This window comes from Pararge aegeria, chromosome 17 (genome assembly GCF_905163445.1).
Source record: "Pararge aegeria chromosome 17, ilParAegt1.1, whole genome shotgun sequence".
NCBI classification, from domain to species: Eukaryota; Metazoa; Arthropoda; class Insecta; order Lepidoptera; family Nymphalidae; genus Pararge; species Pararge aegeria.
In genome coordinates this window covers 11,020,964-11,035,336 of record NC_053196.1, presented here as the reverse complement: position 1 = coordinate 11,035,336, position 14,373 = coordinate 11,020,964, and the positions used below count along the sequence as shown (strand labels likewise).

The window sequence follows — 14,373 nt, the reverse complement described above, 5'->3', positions numbered from 1 at the left end:
TGATTACACCCGGACCCACCGCGACGCGCCGCCCTACTCAAACGCGCTATAACTTGTTTTTCACTACAAGTTAGCACCCGACTGCAATCGAGTAGCGATGCTGTTTTAGATGGTAACGGAGTGACCTATAAGGGGGTATGGCTATATAAAACCCATACCCTAATTGGTTTCTACGCGACATCGTATCGGAACGCTAAATCGCTTTGCGGCACGTCTTTGTCGGTAGGGTGGTATCTAGCCACAGCCTTTAAGCCCACCAGACAAAATAATGACAACGTCGCAGTTTATTTAAAACTTAACACCTAGTACCTATATGCATCTACTTACAATAACTACCTAGGTATGCAGTTTCGGCCTTGTTAATCCAATGTTACAAAAGTTATTGCGTTACCAAAGTTGTAAGTTGATACGATCTTTTTTTTAATATTGTGTTAACATTTCTGGTATATGGCATACTTTTATAAAAAAAGGTAATTAAATCTATTAGTTTTTAAAACCTATGTAGATTACTAAATACAAAACGTAATGCTTAGATATAAAAACTATAAAACTTCAAACTGAATTATGCAGCTAAAATATTTTGTCTAGACAATAAATCTATAAATCTATAAGATAAATATACAAGGATGTTATTTCTATACAAGTTATTCTGTTATTTATATGGTCTATTTTATTTATTTATATAATGATATTATACTTAGATAATAAGGAAGTAAATATGAGTAATACATGAGAACTTTTTATACAAAGTGATATTCAGATCTTTGGATATTTAAAACGTAAATACCTAAGTACTGAATAGAAAATCTGGATTATTTACAAGTATATATACTACTCAATCGTCAGACTAGCGGTTATGTTTGACTACGGATCCCGAGGTCTTAGAGTCAAGTTCTTGGGCAGGCTAGAAACTGTTAAGTGTTGAGTTATCTTTTACGATGTTTTTCTTCAACGCTACAAGCTAGTTGCCTGAATTACGGGAGAAAGGCAAATCCAAATTGGGCAAGAGGTAGTTAGTTAGTGAGAACTAATCCGAGGTTAATGCAAACAAACGTCTTGCAAATAAACGTCCTTGCATACACTAGGTAGCTACCTACTTTAAAATTACTTTTCATAAGTACAAATTACCCACCAACTTCAAAAAGCTATGTATATTGTTGATTATTAATCTGTTCAAATATTGTATATGTTTTATCTTAATATATATATATCTCCTGTCACGATGTTTGTCCGCGATGGACTCCTAAACTACTGAAATTTTAAATTAAATTGGCACACCGTGAGCAGTCTGGTCCAACTTAAGAGATAGGATAGCTTAGATCTTTAATTATAGTCACAATTTTATTTTATTGCAAATTATTTGTCTATAATTAATTGACAGTCACATGTTATATGTATATACAACTATACTCATTTAAGGCTTAGCGATACTGAATACTTTAAAAACAAAATCAAACGCAGACGAAGTCGCGGGCAACAGCTAGTTTACAATAAGTATCTACACATTTTAATAAAAGATAATTACTTTAATTTTAATTCTAACTCAAATAACCACTCATTAATTGGTACACATAAGTAGGTACATTTACAAATAAAAATAATTAAATAGTCTTTCTTTGATTTTGAATAATTTAATTCATGAAGCGTTTACGTCTAGTGGTTACTTTCGGGGGGGACGGAGTTCGATCCTGTAACTTTTCAAGAGCTATGTGCGTTTCAAATTGAGCTATTAAATAGGTATCACTTGCTTTAACAGCGAAAAAAAGCTTTGTGAGAAAACCTGCCCCACGGTCGACCAAACACGCACCCGGCCAGCGTTGTGGACTACGGGGTCAACCCTTCTGACAATGATTTTTTTTTTTATTTATTTATTTATTTAAAATAAAGAATTGTTAATAATGATGATGATGGTTAATTTTCTTAATGAATATTAAAACGATATCAGAACCGCAATGACACCCTCTTTTTTCGGTTCGAGGGGCTAATAACAACGGCTGACCCGATTCTGTAGCCGTTCCAAGGAAAAGACGTTAAAAAACTTTCACAAGAAGTTAGAGGTATGCCACATGGCGTAATACAGTATTTTTCAAAAACTTTTTCTCATTATTTCCGACCGGCTCTCTCAGTAGGGTAAATGCTTATGATTTTAAAACCTAAACTTAGTTTCATAGGTTACAAATTGAACCGCTGCGCCAAGGATATCGTCATAAACCTTTTTAGTAATAAGTACCTAAGTGAACTAGAAAAAAGTTTATTCATGAGGAATTGTAAGCGGAAGTTAAGTTCTTACCTAACCTAATGTAACTTTAGTCATAAGCATTAGCGGTAACAACGAGACTGCACTTTTTTTTGGACACAATATTTATTGTGTCGAAAACTCGCCCGCTTTGTTAATTTTCCGCAAACATAATTTAATACTGCAGGGCAGGAGACAAAAAGAATATCCCCCGATTATATCTCCTGAAAAGGGATATGCTGAACGTGTCCAAGCACGGGAACATGGAATAGGAGAAGTAAACCCCCGATTATAATAATAATATAAAAATAATATAAAAATAATATAAAATTAATTCAGATAAAAATCCATAGCTACAGCAATAACTATTATCTTATTTACTATATTATAAACTAAAATTGGCCAAACCTATAAATAATAAATAATTCGGAATCTCCTAATTAAGGTAAGTACCCTCTTGAGCACTTGGTAAGTGAGTGTGTACCAACCCAGTGCTCCATAAAGGGATTTTTAAAATATTGTTGGAGCTTCCGCGTATTCTGCTCATCATTGATGCAGATCTGTTTCTCAAACATTTTTGTTGCACTGTAGAAGCGCGGCAGCCTCAAAAATACTCTGAAGTCATTATTGTATTGTATACGCAGATCGTTATTATTTGGATATTATTTCCACTTGTACACCAGTGCTCTGAGAGTTGAAAAAGCAGTGGAAGAAGATACATTTTTAACCTTTCCCCGGGGATATACTTGTCTCCTGCCCATGCTACCCGTGCTATTTGGTTAAGAATTACAGTTAGTAGGTACATTGGCGGTATAATATCTGAAAAACTTTCCAGATTAATAAACATAATCAAACAAAATATAGCACATTAATATACTGGATTGATTAAGTTATAAAAACCTATTTATTTCATCGGATTGCTGTTTGATAGAAACACTAAATTCTTTAGCTTACTAATCTAGTTACAAAATAACTTCTCTGGTCGATAAATATCAGTAGGTGGGTATATAGATAGCGCTCTTAATACAATGATATATTTCGTTTCGTGATATTTTGTATGTCAAAACTTTTTCACTTTGTCTCAAGGAACTTTATCTCACTTAAAGTATTATAATACAAAACGACAGGGTTATGCACACGTTAAGTACTTAGCATAATTTGACTAATCAAATTAGTCGTGCTCAACGGTCCCCGGTCATAGTCATGCAATGATTTTATTTATTACCTTGAAATAATTCTTACAAAAACCCAACATACACTTATTATATTACAGCGACCAAATTTTTTCCGTGGCCTATTAAACTCTTTATTTGTATACCACAACAATAACATATAGAAAATATAATAAAAACAGAAACATAAAGAAATAAGTAGACTACAACAGGCTATACCGCTTAATAGCGATCTCTAGCCAGGCAACCTTTGAATTAGGAAAAAAAAGAAGAGGAGAATAGACTGCTGGTGGTACAAATTTTTAAAATATAATATAATAACTACGTCCTAATCTATATATATATATATATATATATATATAAAAGAAAGTTGTGTTAGTTTACCATTTACTCGTATAACTCAAGAACGGCTGGACCAATTTTTATGATATTTGATTTTTTGGATTTCGCTTAGACCGGAATAGGATAACAAGTATTAAAATATATCATTCATAAAAAAAATTCATTATCCGCGGTACGAAGTGCGCGGGGACATCTAGCATCTACATAAACTAGTGTACTTTTGACTATGTCCTTTTGATCTATTTGTGACCTAGTCCTAGAACTAGATACAAAATTTAACAGACTCATTCGATTTAGCAGAAGCAGAGCTTTTGGTGACAAAGAGTCCGGGTAAGTACTATGACCTGGCTATTTCTGCCGGTAAACCGCATTGTTGTAATGCTGTACGATCTGAAGGGCGTGGGTGCGGGTGAAGTTACAGGCTACATGAGCCTAGGGACAAGAGGCTAATCACCTACGCCTCAGCACGGCTAGCATGGGCAGGAGACAATTATCTCCCCGGAGGAAGGATAAAAATGTATCTTCTCCCACAACTTTATCGACTTTCAGAGCATTGGCGCACAAGTGGAAATAATACATGTTTGATAATAAACGGAGGTGAATTTCTCCGATGACACGTTAATTAACTGTAATTTTTGTCTCCTGCCTGTGTTAGCCCTCCAGGTACATGGACGAAGGGTGGCACTTTGCAGGATATTTTCCTTGTATGCCCTGCGAAATAGCCAGACGGCCCATCTGCTTTGGGTTGCTATTATGTATTACTATAAAAAAAACAACTCATTGGTGCTTAACTTTAAGCACCAGAAGGCGCATGGCATAACCTTGTTTTGCCGTAGACTAGACAGTAGATTAAACTGAATACAACAAGCGATATATGGTAGCGGGGTAGTCAGGGCCACATCATATTTAATATTGCCATTATAAATAAGGCATTATAAGGAAAGAATTTTAAAAATTCAAATTTGATTTTCACTCATCATTATCAGGTAGGTATACGGTATAAAACATTAAACCTTAAAAAAAGTTTTTATTATTAAGACAATCTAATTAAAAAAAAAAACATTGTTTATATTGAACGTACCTACGAGTAATTTAGGGGCATGAAAAAAAATTAATTTAAATGAGTACCCGCGTGGCATTCTTTAATAAATTATCTAACATCTCGTTACGAACCATAGTTAAAGCGAGTGAACGGCTAATATTAAGTTTGTCACCCGACTATTGACAGGCCTGAGAAGGCGGCGTGCCGTGTAGCGTACGGCTACCTGGAGGATTCAGCAATGACCAGGCATCAACGATGGGAACCGCCATGCATTGGGGGTCAAAACCTTGGCGAAAGTGCGGTGAACACGCAAGTGAATCCCGTACTGTCACTTACAGGTCTGTCAAGGGACACTCGGAGTTTTTAGTGGGTGCAAGTCCCAGTCCGTCTCCCCTAACGGAGTGGTATGCTTCAGGAATTTTCTGTTTAAAAAAAAAAAAGCGTGGGTGTACTTATGTACACGCGTTAGAAGTTGTACTTCTTTGGCGTATGGAAAAAAAATAACTAAAATGCAGTAGTGTTTAACGATAAATATTAAAATTAATCAAAAAGATTTTATTTCAATAAAAAAGATTTTATTAACGTAATAATATTTATTTAGTCACACTGTTTGTACTGTTACGAAATACGTGTTCCAAATATAAAAATAGTAGAATATACAGCTTGAACATAGTTATCGATTTTCATGCCACCTAGAATTAACTTTGCGATGTAGAATTCAGGTGTCGTAGATCACTTTACTCCATCGCGCCAAAAGAAGTATAACTTCAAAAAAGGGGAACGGCTAGTATAGTTGTTTCGTATAAACAAATAAAAGTGAATAAAGCAGCCAGGTTTAAAAGGATTAAGTAGGAAAGGATTACCTAAAGCACTTGAAAACTGCCCTCAGAAAAGTAAGCACGCGATATAATCACGCAATGAATAAAACATAGTAATTATACGAGACTGAGAACGGCAATAATAAGATGCGGGCGTCCTCTAGAAATTCAATTTCACATCACGTTTCTTTAATTATAAATAAGTTAAGAAATTAAGACAGAAGTTTTCCAGACGTTGGTTTATAAATTTTCTTGATACATTATTATTTTTGACATTTCTTTTTATTTATTGTTTATGGCTTTCTTAGTCTATGTTTTCCCTGCTAAGGCTTTTATTTCGTCTTTTAATATATTTTTGTATTTATTATGGCACCTACTTAACATAATAACTGTCTAAATGCAAGTGTCAATGAAAATAAATATGCTGAATTCTGTAATTTATAGATAATTATAGATAATATTGTATTGATATTTCTAAGTCTGATTAATTTATTTCAGGTTTTCTTAAAACTAATGTGAACATGTCTGAATAGGTTTATAACATCTGCGTGTCATTAGTTGCCAAGCAGCATTTTGTTGGTAAACACTCCATATCTCCTTATTGGTTTATACGTGTACACGTAAGTAGATAATTAACAAATAAGAAATGGTTTTAAGATGATCGCGAGTGATGGGAGTCAAGAACCGGCGCGGACCAGTCGGCCTTCCGAAGTATTTCCCAACCATGCAACGCACGGCGCGCCTGCTCGCTGGACTTGATTACAAACTGCACGTGGCTCCTTAATGTTATAGACAAGTCAATTATAGTCTTAATAAGCAATGGATTTTAAACTATACAATGGCTGTGTAAACTTTAGAATACCTGCGAGGTATAGGCCGCGTGGCCGACGGCCGAGGGGGGCAGTGGGCAGCGACCCTGCTTAATGATTCCAAGGCCGTGGGTTCGATTCCCACAACTGGAAAATGTGTGTGTGATGAACATGATTGTTTTTCAGTGTCTAGGTGTTTATTTGTATATTATAAATATTTATATATATTATCCACAAAATATTCATCAGTCTTCTTAGTACCCATAACACAAGCTACGCAGTATATTTAATGTATGGCTGCCAAACTTGGGCACTCATAAAAGCGCAAAGTAAGAAACTGGAGACCTGTCAGCAGTGGCGGGCACTGGGTTTCTTACCAGGGTATACATATAGCCAGAAAATTGCTTTAATAGTCAAGATTCTCCTCGTACAAGAGACATGTATCAATAATTTTAGGGTAAGCAGTGTTTTTGTGCATGTATGAAGTGCGCGCCACTGCCTGTCACACAGCAATGGAGCATGCTGAATATAAAGAAATCGGACAGAATATGTAACAAAACAATCGGTAAACGTTCGGAAATAAAAGACGTAACTAGAATAAGATAAAGGTGAAAGAACAAAAATATTTATTTTATTTTCGTACCTTAGAAATAGGAAAAGGAAGACGAAATAAAAGCCTTAGCAGGGAAAACATAGACTAAGAAAGCCATAAACAATAAATGGAAAGAAATGGAGGAGGCCTTTACTAAAATTGAGCAAATAGAATAAGTTGTCGATGTCTTAGTTTGATATAAGTTTGAAATTGTAAAACTCTGCGTCTGAACAGAGGCTTATATAATTATTATTAAGCTATGGATATAGACTGATCTCTATTCAAATTCAAATTCAATTATTTGCCTACATCATGAAAACTTAATTACCTAAAACGAACCATTCATAAAATGTATCTTATATCGTTAAAAGATATCCTTTAATTGCTTTAGAAATCGTCTTAATTTACACAGTTTTAAAACTAACTGTTAGGAGCTTGATACATAGAAAAAAAGTTATAAAAATGTGTAAAAAAGTGGTAAAAAGTTATTAAAAATATCGCGAGATAAATTATAACCGCCATTTATACATCTCGTACAAATTCATACGAGCGTAACGTTAACCATTCGGCCTTCCGATGCATTGCCCAACTTAGTAGCTCAACTGACGTGACCATTGCGTAGGCGTACCAGCACGTGTGCCTTATACTCGTACCTACATAATTTTTAGGTTCCCGAACCTCATGAAACGAAACACTTTTCACTAGAGCTGCGTGCGAAGAAACTGAACAATGAGCCCCAAATATATTATGTATTTAAAACGTAGATTTACAGACTCGAGCCCTTGACCTCGTAATTCATAAACCATAATAAAAACCACTAGACCAATCAGGCAGTCAAGTAAGAGAGAAACAAATATTGCGGTGAAGTTGCGGTGATAGCCTAATGTTTAGAGGTTCCGCTCCCTTTTGGGGGGATTAAGTTCGATCCCCGGCACGCACCTATAACTTTTCGTAGTTATGTGCGATTTTAATTTAAGCAAGTAGTCGTCCAATTAGCCTAAACGCTTCTCGTTGTGGGAGGAGAACCGTGCTCTGTAGTTGGGTTGGTAATGGGTTTATATGATGAACTAAAATGGCACTTGCTATTACCGTGAAGGAAAATATCGCGAGGAAACCTGCATGCCACCAATCCGCAGTGGGAAAGTGGGGTGAACTACGGTCTAAACCCTTCTCATTCTGAGAGGAGATCCGTGCCTTGTAGTGGGCCGGTAACGAGTTGGTAATGATGATGACGATAAACCAAAGAAAATAGTTTAAAGTGCCGGTATCAAGGTGTACAGTGTACACGCAAAAAGATCACGCCGGTACTTGGTGATAACGCGACAAAAAAGTCAGGTTGAAGACAAAATACATTCTATTCCGGCTACAATAGTTCAATGGCATTACAATTTACAATACGATCATGACCTTCACTAACAAAGATGAAGAAGCATCTATTATATCTCTTCACCGACGTATGACGTAGCTGATGCTTTAATTGCCAACAAAACGGAATTAATTATCGTCTTGGTACACAAATGTTTTAATTATATTCATTTATAATTAGGACATTTTATTTAACACATTCATACAAATATTTTAAATGAGATGCGTCTGTTTTTTTGTTACTTACGTTGGACTTAACTATAGGCTGGCTGGAATAATTTTTATCCCGAGAACTGTTCCTGATGGAATTAGTGCATCCACTTTCAAATTAAACTCAACTACACCGATTGATATAGCTTGGATCCCGGTGACTGATATAGGACTTCTTAGCCCAGGTAAACAAACGGTCCCCGCAGGATTTTAATATAAACCTAAATAAACTCGGGTAAAGTCGCGAGCACAGGGTAGTAACAATACAATTTGATTATTTATCTATACAAACAGTTATTTTACTGTGATATTTTCATACTCAATGGCAAACTTGATTTTTCACCTTGACTTAAAAAAATACTTATGAAAGCATTTAAATTAAAATGGAAAATTTTAAGACATTAACAAGGTATAATCTCGAGTTGAAATTAATAACAAGTTTTGTAAATTGTCAAAAATATTAATAATAAAATGAACCTATTTAAAACGGCCCCAACCTTGGAGTTGTTACAGTCGTGGCTAAAACAAAATAACTATAGCCAAAGAGGTAAATTTAAAGAAAAACAATTTGGTTACCATAAATAAGATACTCTGCCATTGGGTGCTTAAACTGCTTCATTTGTAGAGTGGTAAGCTTCTCCACCTACGGATTTCAAGATCCTGGTTTCGATATATTACCTATCTATAAGAAAAACTCAGTGCCAGCAAGGCGTAAGGAAATAAACATGTTTACAACGGCACCAACCTTCGAGTTGTTACACTATTGGATATACTGTCAATTTGTTCTCCAAGAGATTAAACTGTTGATTTACTATTGAACTTCAAAACGAATTAATGTTATTACCAACTATTGCAAATGTAATTGGTTAAATAACAATAATTTACTACAATAACAGGATGGCAATTTTACTGCTCCATAAAAATCGCCTTTAGCAGACTTTTATAAATTACACTTGGATAAACTTTCGACAGTTTCGTACCTATACGTTAACTTACGTTTATTTGGTTCATTTCCTTACGCCTTATGTCAACTTGTAACCGATATACGAAATAATGTCGAAGGGTGCATACTTATATTTCACCCTGCAAAAATATTAAATCAAATTCATTTTTCAATCAATATTTATTTTTCCATACAAACTAATTCAAAACATTCTAAGTGTTTACTAATGACAACCCTATTGAAGATAAAATACCGTCAAGCGCATAGTACCTAAGCTACGCGACACGTACCTGATAAAATTAATTTTACTTTTGCATGTGATGTTAGGGCTGTATCTGATTTATCATCTGTATAAGATATATCTTACTGAAAGAGATCAGATTTGGGCAATAGTTTACCCAAAAACTATAACGATTTTCCAGATAAGTCTCAGAGATAGTAAATATGGATCTATTTACACGTTGTATAAACTTAACGCAACTTTTGTCAAGACCCCGGTATCAAAATCAGGACCTCGAAATCCGTACATACCACGGTACAAATGAAGCAGTATTTAAGTAACTTATTTTTAGTTACAAATATTGATATATTTTTTTAAATTACCTGTTAAGCTAACAAGTCTTACGTAATTTAATTACGGTTTCCAAGGTTTAAAATATTTGTATCTTATATAAAAGTCAGGGTGATAAAATGCCCTCCAAGTTTATTATATCCTTTTTTAAAAGGATATTTTTTAATTGAAAGTGTCTGATTATTTTATAATCCAAGTAGTTAGAACAATACGGACTAGCTTTATACGCGTTGAATTCCATTTAAAAGAATGCTAAGTCCCTATGTCCTAAATCTGTTTTACATAAACCTATATAGATGCCTATTTGTATTATGTAAATAAGTGGTGCTGGTGGAAAAAATACGTAGAAAAAGTACTACGTTCTGTGTACGCACGGATTAATCCAGAGCATTAAGCTGATTATTAATAAATAGTATGCAAAAGATTTTATCTTTTTATTTATTCCCATTTTTACTGGAATAACAACCGTTGCCAATGAACTCAGAATTGTATGACATCGTCCTGCTTTACGTTTATGCTAGTTGAAATACTGTGCACAGTTGCTATGCAAATTTGTAACTTAATTTTAATATATACGCGACTATAATATAACAAATGCACCTATATAGCATGTAGTTGAAGAAGTATCAGTTTTATTGAGCAGCAAGTATTTTTAGTGAAGCCTGTATTTTGAGCGGTTACGAAAATTGTTAAACAGTGGTAAATTACAGCCTTTAGTCTCTAATTTCAGTGCTCTATTTTACTCCGAGTTCGGAATAAAGAAACATCTCTTCCCTTTGTTATTTGTAAAGTTATGAAAATGTTATTCAAAATAGGCATATATCTTTGGCAATGGCCTACAGAAGATTCCGTTCATATTGTAACTTGTTTCACAATTTCACAAAACACGACTGCGATTGCAAATAAACGAACAGATATTTTGTAATTCATTGATATCTCGCTTGCCTCGCGGGACTCATTAAATAATCTGGTATAAGTTATTATCGATATTGTTTGGACCTCCACTCTCCCAAAAATGTTTTTAAAGAATAAGGAAGTTAATAACTAAAAAATACATCTTATTACAATAGGTTTATTTTAATTAGTTATATTTAAAATTATCATCCGTAAATAACAAATCAAACGCTATCCTTCATATAACGATCTTAATGAATATTATTTTATATAACAAAATAATATCATAACCGTAAATAATCTTGACACGTTAAATAACGCTAACAGCTTTGCCTTTCTGGTAGATCAAGTGGCGTGCACTTCAGACATGCGCAAAAACACTGCCTACCGTCAAATTGATATATAACTCGTGTAGGAGAGTTTTTGCCGTTTTATGCAACTTTCCTGCTGTATGCATACCCTGGTAAGAAACCTAGTGCACGCCACTGCTATCAAGTTAGTTGCATTTTTTTCATAGTTAAATAAATAGTTCGATCTAATAAATTTATTTTAAATCTATCCAAGGTTTGTGAATATATTCTACTATTGGCATTTATCCTCCGAAAGGTATTTGGTATTTGGCTTCCGGTTTCAACTTCCTAGTCTGAATCAAGATAGATATAAAACGAAGAATGAAAATGAAGCTTCCCAAGTTAGTAATTAAATTGAATCTTGATGCATCTGCATACGTTCCTACGTCATTACAATATTATTCATTGATTGTGTTATTATAATTATAGCATTGTCTGCTAATCTAGATTCCTTGTTATATATTTTTTACGTGATTGCTGGTTTCATTACTTATTAACTAATTAATCAACCATCTATCGGTTTCCCCTTGCAAGTTTACCCACTTTTTTATTTTAAACTACTAGCTAAAAGTGTCAAGGAATATATATATCTTGTAAGGATTAATAAGTCAAATAGAAAATGCTATAATAGACCGAATTAAATAATTTGATCGATTGAATTATATAGATGATAATGCCTATTCTAGATCCTACAAAAGAAACGGTATTAGAGCATAGACCGACCAGGCTTCTCCAATAAACATGTATTGTGTGGTGGGCACAATAAATCAACACAACGCTTTTATTTGCGATTGTAATATCTTTTTGTTATTCTGTGATATAAATCTAAAGATATAGACGTTTAATTTTGGTAAGTTATTTTTAGGAGTAGTAGATATATTATTTCCTTTAGGTAACATTCCAAATTATGTACGATAAAAAAGATAAATTAATTCTTAATAAGTTATATTTGTTTAATGTCGTTTCAAACTTAAATATACGGTATTGTTTACTTTTTTTTTTATATTTATCATAAACATATGTTTACAACTCTGGTTTCCCAATATAATAAAGAAACAAAAAGATTCGAACTAGTTAGCTTGACTAAAAAACGGAAATTCTAACGTTCAGATTCTTACGCTTCTTCGTCGATAGATAGAAATAGTAAATGTTAAAGTAGATACTAATCAAAAATAGAAATTACAATAAGATACGAAAACGTCAAATTGAATAATTTCAATACTAAGATTTTGATATTTAATACCTATATAATATATTTTTACTTACTCGTAAAAAATCAGGTGTTCGTACCGTAACTCAAATGATTACTGCCATACTGTATGTACATAGGTATATACTTCGGTACCTACTTGCCTAAAAAGGTACGTATGTTCAATTTAAAAGTTGATAACCTTCTACCATTCAAAGGGCCTCTACCTTGTTATACTTAGTTACAAAAAGGTCATAATTGAAAAAATGGTAATAAAGATTCAGTAAACCCAGTACTTTAACCGTTTACCTACCTACCTACTTGGGTTTGCTCACCCAGCGTGCAACCGGCTGATTACTACGCTTTTTTACCTTAAATTTATTACCTATTAAAATCATAAATATGATATAAAACACGATTATACAATTAACGATACTATACAGTTTTACATTTTGCTTTCACAGAAAGTGTTACAACTTTCTATTAAAAATGATTCTGTTATTATAAAATATGATTTGACAAAAGCAATTTTTTTCTTACGAGTCATATTGCATTTAAATATCGTTGAAAGTTCCTAAACGTTAGCTATTCACCCGATGCTTAATTTTTTTAATAAGGTTGTTTATCACCGAAAAAAAAAATAAAAAATAAAGAAGGAGCTATCAAGCTGAAACTCAATAACGAAATTGAAACATGAAGTAGGTACTTATATATAACAACAGTGATATTAGTGGATGCTATTTATATTATGACGTCTAGTCAATAGGATAATTATTAAACTTTTGTTACAACAACCATATGTATAGTAATTATGAGTACTAACGGTCTGGTACTATACATCTTAATAATGGCAGTTTATCTTTAAATATATAAAAATCAATTTCATTCAAAGTCAGAACACCAAGAACCACGATCGCCTTGAAATACTTTCGAATCTCTTGTGAACTATGCGCAAAACGTTTACCTAACACAAATTAACGTTTAATCAACACTAAAACGCTGGGGACAACTCACCAAATATTTGCACTATTTAACACCAAAATGGAATCAGCTGTTCACGGTCACTCGGAATCACTTAGGTTTCGGCGTCTTCGAAATCGTTCTTCAACGAACGAAAGCGGAAGACTGGTCTTAATAAAAAATAAAAAAATGTTTAATTTGGAACGCGTGTCGCGCGCTACGAATATATAAATTCGTTATGACGGTACCGACGCGCGACTCTGATGATCGACTGAACGTACACTGAGCGCTGAGAGTGCGCGCGCATTCAAACCCTACACCCTCATCTCGATACGACCTTCGCACTTGCGCGTCGCGGTGTGTTGCCTGCCTTTGACAACACAAACAACCTGCGATTATCGGAACAATGGTGTGAATGTCAGTCATTTTCTGTGAACCGAACGTGTTTAATAATAATAACGAAACAAAACAATGCATAGAATTAAAGCTAATCCGTAACATATCCTATTATTCGTTTTAATTTCGTGTTTCGAACCAAGTTTTGCTTGAATATAACGAGGTATCTATACTAATATAATAAATGCGGAATGGGTACTTTAACATGTCGTCCTTTCTGTTATTAGATATATTTATCGATACAAAATTTTCCCCAATAAAAGGTTTAGCGATTATATAAATTGTAGGGATATACATTATAATTATGCGTATGGTGTGTTAGATCGGAATGCAAGACAAATATGTTGAATAGATTTGTCTTGACAAATCGGTTAACCGACTAGTAACTTGCTACTTTCTTTTACTTATATTTTTGATAGTTAGTATCGATAACTATTCGAATTCATTTTTTATCAACTATGTGTACCTTATGGCCTATATATAA

The 14,373-nt window shown here is 33.8% G+C and overlaps 1 protein-coding gene across 1 annotated transcript in view; it reads right to left on the bottom strand.

Annotated features, from left to right (window-relative positions):
• The window catches only part of LOC120630984 (short-chain dehydrogenase/reductase family 16C member 6-like), a 73,425-nt gene extending 59,637 nt beyond the window's left edge, over positions 1–13,788 (bottom strand). The window contains exon 1 of the mRNA XM_039900366.1: positions 13,548–13,788. The gene's annotated coding sequence lies outside the window, so the exon portion shown is untranslated. The remainder of the gene's footprint in view (positions 1–13,547) is intronic.
• Between the last annotated feature and the right edge of the window lie 585 nt (positions 13,789–14,373).